The following is a 14,995-nucleotide window of genomic DNA, read 5'->3' as shown; positions in this document are numbered from 1 at the left end:
GGGAAAAAGCAGTGGGAGGGGTAAGTGCACCTCCCCCGCTCATTTAAGAACCACCCCCCAGCATCGGACCGGTGGAACCACCGGTTCCGTGCACATCCCTAGTGCTGGTACTTGCATTGGCCCACATACATCACTGTGTATGAGATCAAGTGGTTTTGAAGTTCTGGTTTGGCTTACTTTGGGAAGTGTTGCTCTTGTGGCCTTAGTTCTGACAAGGTGACATCACAAGGTCTTTTGTCAGGTGCTGTTTTGCCAGTTCATTTACACTTTCAGGGTGCCTATGGCTGAGTTGCTGATGCCATAGGTTGCTTATGTGTGGTGAGCTTTGTTGGGGACACCCTGATCCCAACATTAAACTCAGAGACACCAACCCAGAATTATATGGAATTCAAGCCTGTGTCTGAATTCCATTTTTATTAAGGGATCAATTAATGCCTGAACTCAAGGTGGACTGACCAGCACATGACTTGCCTCTGTAACCGATGGTAATTGCTCTGTGAAGGAAGAGACAATCCAGCATTGTATTCTCAATGCTTGTGAAATGGGTACTCAAAAGAAATACAATGGTTAGGCTTGGTCTCTCCAAATGCTAAAATTTAACTTACTATCAGGTGATGTCTGTGGAAGAAGCTAGAAGCTGAGCTCGCATTTCCTCTGCAAAAAGTCTATGTTAATCTTTGTTAATGATTGCTCTGCTCTGCCCAAAGGGGGTACCCAATTGCTGTCTATAGAAATTCCACTCTAGGTAGATGCACATAAAGAAAACATCTATAGCTTTAATTCTTCTTTTATTAACACCTTTTAATACCTTCTGGGACCAGGCGCCAGAAATCTGGGGACAAGAAAAGATGCCCATTTGGAGCTCAGAGATGCAGATTTGCTTTGAGCAAAATAGAACAATCTCCTCCCCAAAACAGCAGCTAACAGAAGATGGAATTCAGATCTTCCTGGACTGAGCTAATACCCTGAATTAATATCAAGAATTAAAAGACAGTATCGAGAGGGTAACAGCAAATTGTCACCTTTTTGGGATCCAGGAAGGATGATGATATTTTGAATAGACTCTTTGGAGATCAAGGGAAGAATCAACTATAAAGAATAAAGCTCACTGAACAGAGAGCTAGCAAGCTTTGCCTAACCAGCAGATCTGTGCTCAAGAGCCATCCCAGAGTTTGCTGCTAAAGCCATGGGGCTAAAAGCAGGAACTCTTTACATGGACAGGAACTGTCTTGACTTCTGCTGCGCCATGGTGCTCTCTTTCTCTCTGCTTTGCTCTGAGCAGCTGCCCCCAGCCTGTGTGACTGCTTGAAGCTTGCACCACAGGCTCCTGTTCTCCAGCACTCACGTTTCTCCTCCATCTGAAGCCTGCATCATTTCCAAGATCCAGCAATGAACAAAACCTGGTGAGATGCCAACTCAATGTACAGTGCAGCCTGCTCCCTTCCCTCCTCCCTACTAATCACTGCCATCCCTCTCCTAAACCCTCCCTTCTTCCTCTGCTTCTCTCTAAATGTTTTATTAGGATTTGTTAAATAGCTGTGATTACTGAGTGCACACACTTCCGTTAGTTAGGCACATTACACTACACCTTGAATCGGAAACATGTTTTTTAAAATTTGGATGACTTGTTTGAATTTTATTCTGATGAGCAACTTTCTATAACAAAGCCCATTGAACTATCTGAGTGTGTCTCCCTCTATCTCTGTTTGTGCGTCCAGATCCTACATGCTCACCATCTCCAAGAACCAATTCAGTTTGTGTATGATGTGACTTTCCCTCTTTCCCTCTGAGCATATACAGAGTGCGAAACCAGGTGTAGTTCACAACAGTTGCACCTGCTCTGTTGCTGTGCTTAAGCAATACAGGTGTTCATCTGCAATTGCTCTGGCCAGGGTTTTTGTCCCCTCCTGGATTGTGCACTCATTGCCCTGGAACTTAATGGTGAGTCCTTTGGTTGCCATCCGTTTAACCAATAAGAGAGCACCTTCCAAGTCAGGAACATATAGCACATGTTTTACTGGAATAGCAAGGATGTCCTCATCTGTCTTGGTACAGTTTAGAAATCCTTATCCAATTCCCTCTGCAGTCATACTGCTTCCATCAGCAAGGTAAATCTTTTCCTTATTGCTTAAGTCCAATTCTGTGAAAAAGTTTCTATTGCTGGTCATGTGACTAGTTGCACCAGAGACAACACACCAGCCCTGGGATGAGTTACACCGTGCTGTTTTGAAGCATTCACTCCATTGTTCTGTGTCACTAGTTGTAGCCTTTGCCTTTTTCTTAGGTGCTTGTGGAGATTTTATTTGTTGTTTCTCTTGTTCTGTTTTCCATATGGCGCAGTCTTTCTTTAAATGTCCCTCTTTCATGCACCAGAAACATGCTCTTGTTTCATTCATGTGTGCCTTGTCACCTGCAGTTTGCAGTGCAGCTTCTCCATTCTGACTGATACTGTCCTCCATGACTTCCTTTCTGTGCTGGAATTCATCCAGAAGTCGGTTTCTCACAAATTCCAGTGTCAGGTCTTCCTCAGGCCTTGTCTCAAGGGCATTTATTAGGGCACCATAGGGATCAGGCAAGCTACATAGTAAGAGGGCTGCTATGTTACTGTCTTATTTCTTCCCCAGTTCCACACAATTGTGCCACCACGTCCAGCATGGCATCTATGTGGTCTTGCATGTGTTTCCTTCCCAAGTCTCATTTTGTACAGTTTCCTCAAAAGGAATAGTCTACTGTTCAAACCAGTTCTTTCATGCAAATTTCTCAATACATCCCACATGCCCTTTGCTGTAGCCTGATTCCTTATGTGAATCAATTCGTCATCTTCCACTAGTAGACTAATGGTTGCCCGTGCCTATCTGTCCTTTCTGTCCCATTCTTGGGGATTTGCTGCAGGTCTTTTTGTGTTAGTAACCTCCCACAAGTCATCCTTAGTTAGAAGCATTTCTACTTTAAACTTCCATAGCAGATAATTTCCATTATTCAGCTTTCCCACTGAGAGCTTAAATTCAGAGCTGCAAGCCATTTTTCGTTTGAAAAAATCCTAGCTTTGCTTACTTGCATTCAGCAGGTTTCCTCTCAGAGGGTCTCCTTGTGGCTTCTGCTCTTTCTAGGCTGCTTCAAGGCCATTTACCCTTCAAGGTTGTTCTGGGCTGTATACTGGGTTGCTCTGAAGAAGTCTGGGCACCATAACATTTTGCAGAATGTGAGCTGTCCACGTGGTTTTCAGAACAAACACCAGTGCAAGGTTTAAGGCAATTTTACTTGTGAGACAAATGCTTAGAGGTCAGTACAGAACTTGCTGACTCACACAGGAACAGGAAGGAGAACAGAAACTCCTATCTAGCCCAACCAGTACTGAGGAAGCTACAGTGCCCCTTCTGGCTTAATAGCAGATTACACACAAACTATACACAGTAAGTTAGGCTGCAGCTCTTGCATATCCCAACACGTGGAAGTAGCTTCACAAATTACTAAAATGAACTTTAAGCATTTCCCCTCCTTCACCAAAAGTCTATTTGTATACACTTGTTTCAAAATAAGGCTTTGCAAATCAGGTAAGAAACTCATTTTAAAGCTCCCTTGTGCTTGAAATACTTTCCTGTCTTTAAATCCTAAGAAATTGGGATAACTCCATAAATAACATTCCGCTGTTTTCTTTGAAATCAAATTGGCGGCTTTTCCTTCTGTAGTGTATAGACACACACTACACACTGTATAAACACTGCAGTGTATAAATGCACACTATAGTTGCATATGCTTTTTGTTTAAATGTAGTTCATAGAAGGGATCAAACTGGGCTGCTTGCTGCTGTGTACGTGTAAAAAAGCTCTTTGAATTTTATCCTCACAACAATTCTGTGAGACAGGTTTGGAGGAGATAGAGAACATCTCACCTAAATTCCCCCAGTGAGTTTCATGACTGAATGGGAATGAAAGTCCCCCAATCCTAGTCTTAACACTCTAATCACTACACCACACTGGTTCTCAACTGTGTGGGTATTGCTTGCAGGAGAAAAAATGGGATTCATTTTTAGTGGTGATGCAAAGTAGTGGGGAGAAGAGTGTTGGATATCTTTAGAGTATGAAGGGGTTTAATTATAAAAAATGTGGGGAGGCTGTGGGCCTCAGGCAGGCCCTGGATATTTTAAGTACCTAGCAACATCTCTGCAAGGGAAAGAGGAAGAAGGGTGAGTGGCAGGATTATCCATGCAAAATCTGGTATCAGTAGGTGTGTTGTTCAGAATTTCTCAGGTGGTGCGAGGTGGGCGTGAGGTGACAAAAAGTGGCACAAGGCTATGTACAGCTCCCCAGAGGTGCATCAGGATCCAATCCGGCCCACCGCCAGATTTGAGCTTGACACCCCTGGCACAGTGCATCTGCAAGAGAGAGAAAATCCAAGCCCCAATATTTTTATATATTGGGAGGGGTCATTTATGGTGAGGGGGGATGCCTCTTGCACTCCCTTTGATTTCCCTACTGGATCTGACCCTGCCCAAGTGGCATGAGTGACTCGGGGCTTCATATATTTTTTTTCTCCAGAGGCTGCAACCTCCCAAAGCCACCCACAGCACTATTGTAATTGTGGGCTGTGACAGTCTGGGCCACGACCCTGATAAATTATATAAGTAAATAAAAGGTCCTGAAGAAAATAATGGTAGAAAATTCAATAATCCTGTTTCGTAAATAAAAAGGTAGACTAAACTGTTTCCTTAATCCAAAATGTATGACTTTAATCATTGAACTTTTACTATTATTCAGCATTAGAGCACTTCACCTGCATGGCCTAAACCTTTTTTTTTTTTTAAGCAATTTTACTCTCCTCTATTTCTGAAATGGATAGTTGAGGCTTTTAAAAAATTGTGGCACTGTACCCTTTAGGTCAGCACTCTAGGGAAGCCTATACTTTTATAGATGGAAAAAGAGACTCCCAACTGCAATTTACTGGGTTTTTTCCCCCCTTCAAAGAGAGCTTCTAGAATCTCTAGCCACTATTTCCATAGTGACGAAGTGTGTTGAACACAGTGTTCCATTGTACCAGCTTATTTGTGCCTAAGATTAAAACAGGCATTGTTTAATTTGTCAGTGTCAGGAAGATGGCAACTGGGAGGAAACATGTTTGGCAAAGTATGCCATTTTTCTAATACCAGAACATGGGAGCAGTCCAAGAAAGTGACCAACAAACAAATTTGAAGTGCATGGCTTTATACAGGAACAAAATTATTCCTACCTCTCTAATGTTTTTCTTGCATAGATATCATACTACACAATGAAGCTTTTCTCACGAGCGACACGATCCGGGCGAAGGGAAACCAGCCTGGTTCCTGCTGCTCGTGTGCAGCAACGGGAGCTGTGTGGCTCCCAATGGTGGGTCAGCGGCAAGCACACTTATGGACCCCACAGCTTAACCCGGGTTTTGGGTGCGAGAGTGCTTGAAAACCAGGTTAAAAGAGCCGTGGTGCGGCTCCATGCTGCAGCAACTCAGGAGTAGCCTCCTGACCAGGGGGCTACAACAAGCCTCCCAGCGTCAGAGGGCTCCTCAAAAGGCACTGTGCACTCGTGTAGTACCTTATGGAACTTCCGAGGGCTGGAAGGCCCCCAATCCCTGCTGCCCCAATCAGCCCCATGATGGAGCCTGTAATCATCTAGGCAGCCGATCCAGCCATCCAGGGAGGGCTCCCTGGTCATCTGTGGGGAGAATGGGTCAAGCCCACTCTCCCCACAACCCCGCTTTCGGCTCTATACATGGATCGTGTGTAGAGCCTCAATATGTACATAATTCTAATTTCATAAAAAGGATAGGCAGGGGGATAAACTGATTATTAGTAGTGTGCATGGTTCGGTTCAGGCACAATTAAAAAGCCCTCCGGACCGGTTCGGCATTCCGGCGGTCTGGAGGTTTGGAAGGGCGGGGGAGTCTCTCTTTAAGGGGGGGGTAGTACTCCCCCCCCCCGCCGCTCTTCCCCCTCCGGTGCTGGTGCATTTAAAAATCTTCTTGGGGCGGCAGAGTTCCTCCCTGCTGCCCCTGCCCCCGTCGTTGTCCTTTAAGCCTTAAACAAAGAAGAGCTAGCGGTGCGCATGTGCCCTTCACGGTGCGCGTGCTCATCTCCGCCACTGGCACGCGCACGCCACATATGTCACATGGTGTGCGTGCGCCAGCGGCGGAGATGAGCGCGCACGCCAGCAGTGGAGACGAGAGAGCGCGCCGCGAAGGGCGCATGCGCGCCACTAGCTCTTCTCTGTTTAAGGCTTAAAGGACAGGGGCAGGGGCGGCAGGGAGGAACTCTGCCGCCCCAAGAAGATTTTTAAATGCACCAGCGCCGGAGGTGATTAACCTGAAGATAATCCAGTGCTGGTAATGATAATGAAAGATTGTTGTGGGAAATTTGAGGTTAGGCCTTAGGGCAGAGCAAACCTAGAAAAAGTGTGCTCAAAGCAGCATGTAAATTGCTAAACATACCCCTGCTAACTGGGCAAAGAGGCACCTTTTACCATGCTGATTCTCTTTATTTAGCAGGGGGAGAGTAACTGGCCCTATCCACCCCCCGCACAGTACTTCCAGTGACTGTTGCTGGTGTGTGTCTTATGTTTCTTTTTAGAATGTGAGCCCTTTGGGGACAGGGAGCCATCTTATTTGTTATTTCTCTTTGTAAACTGCCCTGAGCCATTTTTGGAAGGGCGGTATAGAAATCGTATTATTATTATTATTATTATTATTATTATTATTATTATTATTATTATTAAATATAATAAGCTGTTACATGTTTGTGTTAAACGATGACATGCTGACTTGTCTCCAGTTCAAACTTATAGTACTTGTCCCTTCTAAGGAATCAATGCTGTTTTTTGGTGGTGGTGTTGGTGGTGGTGGTTGCCCTTAATGTATACTAAAAGCCTGTTTTAGCTTTTAGTAAACTTATTCCACCTGCACAAGGTGGAATTAGTCTAGGAACTACATTTTACAACATCCTCTGCTCTGACCTGAAAGCTTGGCCTAGAATAGGAGAGCGAGCAAGAGAGCAGGGGTGCAGCTAGATAATTTCAGACTCTGGACCTACTGGCCTTATGGGGCCCTTCCTTTATTATGGGGTCCCTCCCATGTTATCGCCTTAGCAATAAAAGTTCTCAAAGCAATTTACATAGAAAAAGAAATGGATAGTAAATAAATTAACTGATAGATAAGATGAGAATGAAAAGGGGGTTTTCCGGCCAGCTAAACTCAAGGTCGTGGCTTGGTGTGAATCTTCCATCATGTTCAATGACAACCACCTCACTCTGGATGCATGCCCTAACCTGTATCTTGCAGGTTGCAGCCACAGATATAAGAAAGTTCTGTAGTAGTCTTTTGGGAGCCCAGGCCTTTGAGGCACCAAAAAGGAGCCTGGGAGTTGTCGTTGCCATGCAGCTACAGGGCAAGAGCCTGGCACAGCCTCTGACCTACGACTCACCTGGCAAAATGCTGGCTGCTGTCTTTCAGCCTGAACAGATTCTTCAGCAAGAAAGAAGATTGGGGGGGGGGGGGGAGAAGTCAGCTCTGAGCTCCAGGTGAGAACTTTTTAAAGCACTCTCCACACTTCTCCAGAGACAAGCCGGAGGGCTCCCACACACTAGGGATAGGACAGAGGGCTGTGGGAGGCTCTGGACTAGTGCCCCAAAGTCCAGCCTTAATGGCACCACTGGAGGTGGTCCTTCCTGGAGGAAGAGGAAACTGGAAAAGGAGGGAACCAAGGAGTGAAAAACTGAAGGTCTTTTGAAATGGCAACAGAGTACATGACATGCAAAACTTCTGCACAAGGTCCATGTGCGATCTTACTCCCCGTACACATACTGGTGCAGGCTTCCATGCTATTTGTAGAACAATCTTATCTTACCCTCTGTACACACACCAGTTAGGGACCTTGTGCGATTTTTGCATCACTACCTGCTGGCTGGCTCTTGCATTCTGAGAAGGACCTGCCCCTTTTCATTACCACTTTTGTAATTATGGGGGCAGGGGGCGGGGAAGGCACATCCCTATTGGAATGCAAAAGCTGCTGGTCAGCAGGTAGAGCTGTGAAAATTGTGCAAGGTCTCTGCTTGGCATGGGTACACAGAATAAGATGGTGCTAGGATGTACAGTGGGAGCCTACAGCAGCATGTGCAAGGGGAGTAAGATCATGCTTGAAATTTGAGTGAAAGCTTTGAATATCCCTCACTGTTGCCATATGGGAAATGTTGAGGGGTGTGAGGATAAACATTAAAACCCTCACACAGCAGAGTATGCTCTGGTGGTAAAGAAGTTCAGCCCAAGATATTACCTACCCTTTTCAATCACCTGTTCTAGTTAGCCCAATGTGATTGCTGGAACCCACCCACTTTAGTACAAAGGCTGTGAACACTGAGGTGCCTTCAGTACTTGCCTCTAGTCCTAGGTGTCCAGGCATACTACTAGGGATGTACACAGACTGGTCCAGAGCCCATTCTAAGGGCTTCCGGACCGGTCCGGACCTGGAGCCAGTTTGGCGGTCTGGCACTGGGGAGCGTGGATCTTTAAGGGCAGGGGGGTGTACTTACCCCTCCCACCCTGTTCTCGTCAAATGGCTTCAAAAGCCTCACTGCACGTGTGCCTGTCATGTGCATGTGTCACATCCTGCGTCGCGTGCGTGCACACGTCCAGCGTGCGTGTGCATGCACGCAATGCATGGATGTGACGCATGCGACATGCACACGCACAGTGAGACTTTTGAAGCCATTTGATAAGGAATGGGCGTAGAGGTGGCAGGGAGGTACCCTGACACTTCAAATGCTTACAAAACGGGGAGTGCTGGAGGGGGAAAAGTGGCGGGAGGGGTAAGTACACCCTCCCCCGCCCTTAAAGATCCACCCTCCCCAGTGCTGGGCCGCGGAGGTGCAGTTCCATGCACACCACTACATACTACTATGTCCTTGCATTCCACTGGTGGTAGTGGTCGGATTCCAGATGTACACACTGGCAAGGGACTGTATGATAGGTGGAAATATAGTCCCTAGACACAGAAGTTCCATCATACAGATATTACAGCACACATAACACTCTCACAGTAAACAGTTGCCCGGTGTCTTTCTTGCTTTCCCCTGTAATATTGAGCAGGGCTGTGTTTCAGAGTGTACAAAGCAGAATAATATGCACCAGCCCTTAGAAACTGCTTTGAGCCTGCCATTCCCAGTGTATCTTTCTCCATGCGGTACTGTGCACTTCTGGTGCAGTGACGGGGTTATTTTATAGGAAGCAGAGCCCCGTGCTACCACAGAGATAGCTGGGAAGCTGCACAGGGTGGTGTGCACACAGCAGTGGCTGCTTGTAGCCTGTTGTCACTTAAAGCGACTTGCAACGTGACACCCCACTCTCCTGACTGACCCTGTCCCCTCAACAAGCCCAGTGCTGATGAACAGCAACAAGGTGGTGTGCAATTTGTGGTGTGCCTCCTGCTGGGAAACCTCTTCTCCCGTCCATTTGCACAAAAGCGTAATTTGGGGGTTTTGCATAGCTATGCGATTTCCTTGCGAGTGCACCATTTTGTTCGTTGCACAAGCACTTTGTTAGTCTGGATGTCAGCCTGTGTGAAGTGGGAAAATTACACTATAACCCCCAATACACTGGTCCATTAAAGCGTGAGTGTGAACAAAACCCACACACTGAAGGTTTCAGTGAAAGGTTCACAAGAAACCTTTACTGGCTACAACTTCCTGCCACCCAGCACATTGGGTTTAGTTGTGGCCCCAGATAAAGGGGAAAGCCACGGAAACTAGAAGCGTAGGAAGGGGAGGGAATGGGACTCTTTCTGATGTGACAGTGTGCTAAGGGAGAATTTGAACCCTGATACAGCATACCAAAGATCACATTGTCTTGGAGTCCAAATCCCCACCGCCTCACCTGGTTGCTTCAGGGAACAAGAAAACCTGGGATCTACCTGACTGTCCAAAGCCACCACCATGAGCAGGGTGAATCATTGGAGCAGTGTACCCCAATGATTGCTAAAGTCTTTGGAGATGGAGGCCAAGCCCTCCATTCTCCTCCAAAGTTGAGGGAAAGGAGAAGACAACAGTATGCCTTTGGCATACTGTCTCTGAACTCAAATCCTTCCCCTGTTTGGTGAATGAAGGGAGGCTGAGCCCCTCTCCAAAGCAGTTGCTGGGGAGGAATTTCCACCATAATTTCCACTGACATTCTTTCTCACATAAAATTAAACCTCCCATTTATATTCTTCCTTAAATGAAACAGCAAACATTTCGGGGTGTATATATAAACAAGATAATGCACTAACATCGATCACAGAGAGCGTAATTTTCTGGACCACAGGTAATTCTGACTTGGATCTTTCTGCCCTCACTTGCCTGCAGAAAACCCCATTTGTTGGCTTGATCAGCCAAGCTGTGCACATTAAAAATCTTTTTTTTTTTAAATTGTGAGTTAAACTTGCTCTTCTGCAAAAGTTAATTCCTTCTACCTCCTCTATGCTCTAAGGGCCCATAGAAGGTTGCCAGTCCTGCTTCTTCTTCCTTCCCCCATTTCAAGGTAACAGTGCAAGCTTTGTGTCTCTTAACATGATCTCATTTGCCTGCAGTATAACAGCAACCACTCTTCTCTCCCAGCCAGGCTGGGTGGGGAGAAAAGATTCCCTCGGGCATTGCTCAGTCTGCAAGGCAGCAAAAATCCATTACCCTTCGGCTAAACAGAGAACCAGTGCACATGAACAGTGGCCATTTTAAACAGTTGCTCCATGAAATTCATCTAGCCTGGTATTGTCTGCTCTGACTGGAAGCAGCTCTCTGAAACCCTAGGGTGGTTGTTTCTATGCAGCAACCAATTTATGCTTGACATGTGGATTAGACATAAGATATAAGTGGAGCCCTGCTCAATCTGACCAAAAGTCTGTCTAGTCCAGCATTCTGTTTCCTACTGTGGCCCACCAGGTGCCTCTAGTCCACAAGCAAGAGATGAAGGCAATATCCTTGTGACACTGCCTTGCCTCTGAACCTGGAAAAAGCATACAACCATCAAGACTAGTAACCACCAATAGACGTGACCTCCTTGAATTTGTCTAATTACCTTTTAACGTTAACCAGGCTAGTGACCATCACGGCGTCTCATGGAAGTTAATTCCATAACATAATTCTGTGCTGTGCAAAGAAATGTTTTTGTCTCTCCTGAATCTCCTGCCAATCAGTTCCATTGAATGACCTTCTAGTGTGATGTGAGAGGGAGGAAAACCTCTTTCTATCCACTGTCTCCATACCATGCATAACTTTATGCATCTCAGTCACGTCCCTGCTTAGTTGCCTTTTTTTCTGAACTACAAAGTCTCAAACATTATAGCCTTTCCTCGTAAGGTGGGTTTTCCAGTTCCTTTTAGTTGCCATCTTCTGCAACTTCCAAACTCAGTGTGGAAGCAGCTCTTGAGAAGACAAGGCTCAGACAATTGAGGCAGCAAACTTTTGCTTTCTTTCCTAACGAAGCAAGCAAGCAAATAAATAAATAAATAAAACAGCAAGAAATCAAGGGGGAAAGGACAAGGTGGGTTTGTTAGAGCTAGTCTTTCCTAGGGTTTGATTCTTGGCTGGCTAGGAGTTTGTTTTTGACAGGGCAGTTTCAGTTATGCCTAGAGAGACAATGGATAGGGATTCAGTGATATAATGAGCATCTATAAACCATCATGAAAATGATGGCCAGGAAATTTAGGACTGACAGAAGGAAATACTTTTTCACACATTGCATAATTATTCTATGGAATTCTCTGCCATGGGATGTCATGATGGCCACTCAGATGGCTTTAAAAGGGGCTTAGACAAATTCATGGAGGACGGGTCTGTCAATGGCTACTAGTTTGGTGGCTATAGGCTACTTCAAGACTCAGAGGGACAATGCCTCTAAACACCAGTTGCAGAGAAGCAACAGCAAGAGAGAGGGCATTTCTTTGTTGGGTTTTGCAGTTATTTAGCAAAGCACCAAGGAAGCTACCACTCCAGTTACAGAGTGCAGTTTAGTTGTTGCAGCTATTTAAGGAACACACATGGAGATCACTGTAGAGTCTAAACTAAATTGATTTATTGGTGAAGTACATTTGGGATAGGAAAGACCTATTCTATCTATCAGCTGCATAATGAGTAGGTAGGGAGAGAGATATATATGTTTCCATCTTCTCTCTAGGAGGAAAGGAAGAGGACTGACTCACTACAGGAAGTACCTGAGTAGTAAAAGCAGGGTTCATAGAGTAGAGGCAAGCAGGGACAGGAAAGGAGACCCTCACTAGCTACCTCTACTAGTGGTCATTAGGATAGTTGGTACAAAAGGTCAATGCACTGGAACTCCATCTCTAACACCCCTTCTTATCACCTGTCACACTGGCTCATGACTCCCATCTTCTCATGAAGCATCTGAAATCTGTCTCTGGGCAGTGGTTTAGTCAATCTATCTGCTACCATCTCTTCTATTGGGTAAGTACTCCAACTGGGCTACCTTGCATGTCTCGAACGTAGTGATATTTTATGAAAATGTGCTTCGTTTGAGACTTCATCTTTTCCATCTGGGAGATCTGGATACAACTTTGGTTATCCTCAAACATTATTGTGGGCTTTGGTTCCTCAATCTCAAAGTCTGATAGTAGTTGATATATCCACACCGTTTCTTTGCGTGCTTAATCTGCGAGAATATATTCTGCTTCTGTTGATGAAAGCTCAACAAGTGACTGCTTGCGGCTAGCCCAACTTATGGCTCCATCTTCATACAAGAATAGTTGACTTGCAGTCTGTTCTGTCTTTGCCCCAGACTGAATCCATGTATCCCACCAGTCTGGGATTGCTGCGTGCTGGAATCTCCAACACATAGTGTGCAGTCCCCTTTAGATATCTTCCCATTCTTTTGACTGCAATCCAATCATTATTGGTTGGTGCACTTACTTTTCTGCTCAGGATTCCCACTGCTAAAGCAATATCTGGCCTTGTAACTGTGGCTATATACAGAAGCTTTCCAGTTGCCTTTCTGTATTGATTGTTGGCTGGTAAAGGCTTGCTGTCTCCATCTTGCTTCCAGAAATTTGCATCCATTGGTGTACTAACTTCATTGGCATCTGTCAGTCCCAGGCATTCTAGAAGATCCTTTATCTTCTGCTTCTGGTTGAGAAGGAATGTCCCATCCCCTTCTCTTTCCATTTAGATGCCAAGGTAATAGGAGATGCTTCCAAGTTCCTTCACCTCTATTTCATTGTTCAGGTGTTGTACAATCTCATGGCTGTCTTGTTGTTCCTCATATGCAAGAATCTAGTCATCCACAAAAGTAAGGATGTAAGTCCATCTATTGTCTCTGAATCTTAAATATAGGCAGGGGTCAGCTTTTCCTTGAGTGAACCCCTCTTTAAATAGCAGTTGATTCAGTTGATCCACACTCTGGCTGCTTGCTTTAAGCCATAGATGCTCTTTTGTAGTTTGCACACAAGCCCCTTCTTTCCAGGTACCTAAAAGCCTGGTGGCTGTTGCATGTAGATATCTTCCTCAATTTCCCCATGGAGGAAGGCAGTCTTTACATCCAAGTGGTCAACATGCATCTTTCTGGCTGCCACCACACTGAGCATTGTCCTAATTGAAGTGTGTTTCACAACTGGTGCAAAGGTCTCATTGTGGTCCTTACCATAGATTTGGGAGTATCTTTTGGCTACTAATCTGGCCTTGTAGTGCTGTACATCCTCTTCTGCATCCTGCTTGTCTTTGAAGACCCACTTGCATCCCATAGTCTTTCTTCCAGAGGGTAGTTCCACAAGTCTCCCAGTCTCATATTTGTGCAGGGAATCAGTTTCTTCTAATGCTGCTTTTCTCTATTTCTCAGCTTAATCATCCGGCATCTTTTCTATATCTTGCCATGAGGTGGGTTCTTGTATCTCACCTCCTTTGGTCATGAGTGAGAGCCTTTTGGGTGGAACCCCTTTGTTGGGCCTCTATGAGCACCTCAGTTCTGGCTCAGGCTGTGCAGCTCCTTCTTAATCCGGCGTAGATCCTTTGAGTTCACTGTCTGGCTCTAGCTTCATGAGGGTCCACTCACATGGTTCCTCTTTCACCTGGATCTCTGGCACAAGTTGTGCTATATGAACTCTAATTGGCCCTTGTCTCTCATCAAAATACACCACATTGTGAATTCTGACCTTTCCACTTGCAGGATCAAGGCTTCTGTATCCCTTTTGGCCAGGTGCATTTCCAACCAAGTTTTCCAGTTCTCATCTGCAATTGAGTTTGGTTCTCTTGGCCTTTGGGATGTATGCATAAGCCTTTGATCCAAATACTCTATGTTTTAGAGAGGGTTTGTACCCATGCCATAGTTCAAATGGTGTCTGTCTATTGCTTTGCTTGGCAATCTGTTTTGCAAGTAATTTCAGTCATCACTGATTTCCACTTATATGGGTTGAAAGATCCCCTCCTTCTTCCAGCTTCATTTTGTAAATCCTTTGAATTAAAAGGATAGCAGCATTGGGTGAGACTCTGCCATACAGCTTTTTGTGCTTTTTCAACATCTCTGAGGCAATTTTAGTCTCTTTGAAATGCATTAGTAAGTCATCATTTACATTTAGGAGCATCAAGCCATATGCTCTGTTCTGTGAATCCCATTCCTTTTGGGCAGCTGCCCCATCTGTTGGTCATGGTTCTGTGAGAGCACCATTAAGTCCTTTTGCCCTCAGGAGGGCTTCCATTTTCATAACCCATTGATCATAATTCCTTCCATTCAGCTTGGAGAGGGCAGCCCTGCTCACCTCTCGATCCATGCTGTCTCATTTACTGCACTTTAAAAGGAAAACTCTTGGGCTGCTGGGCCCATAACCCTGTTGAGATTTGTAGTTATTATGGAAAGCACCAAGGAAGCTACCACTCCAGTTACAGAGTGCAGAATTTAGTTGTTGCAACTATTTAAGTAACACACATGGAGATCACTGCAGAGTCTAAACTAAATTGATTTATTGCTGAAGTACATTTGGGATAGGAAAAACCTATCCTATCTA

At 45.2% G+C, this 14,995-nt stretch overlaps 1 long non-coding RNA gene across 1 annotated transcript in view; it reads left to right on the top strand.

Moving 5' to 3' along the window:
- The first annotated feature begins 3,422 nt into the window (after nucleotides 1-3,422).
- Nucleotides 3,423-14,995, top strand: part of LOC128323403 (uncharacterized) — a 43,910-nt gene continuing 32,337 nt past the window's right edge. Inside the window, exon 1 of the long non-coding RNA XR_008306250.1 lies at nucleotides 3,423-3,554. This is a non-coding gene — a long non-coding RNA (uncharacterized LOC128323403). The remainder of the gene's footprint in view (nucleotides 3,555-14,995) is intronic.

Source organism: Hemicordylus capensis, chromosome 4, assembly GCF_027244095.1.
Source record: "Hemicordylus capensis ecotype Gifberg chromosome 4, rHemCap1.1.pri, whole genome shotgun sequence".
Classification (NCBI taxonomy): Eukaryota; Metazoa; Chordata; class Lepidosauria; order Squamata; family Cordylidae; genus Hemicordylus; species Hemicordylus capensis.
The sequence above is the reverse complement of the archived record's forward strand: the minus strand, read 5'-3'. Positions and strand labels throughout refer to the sequence as shown.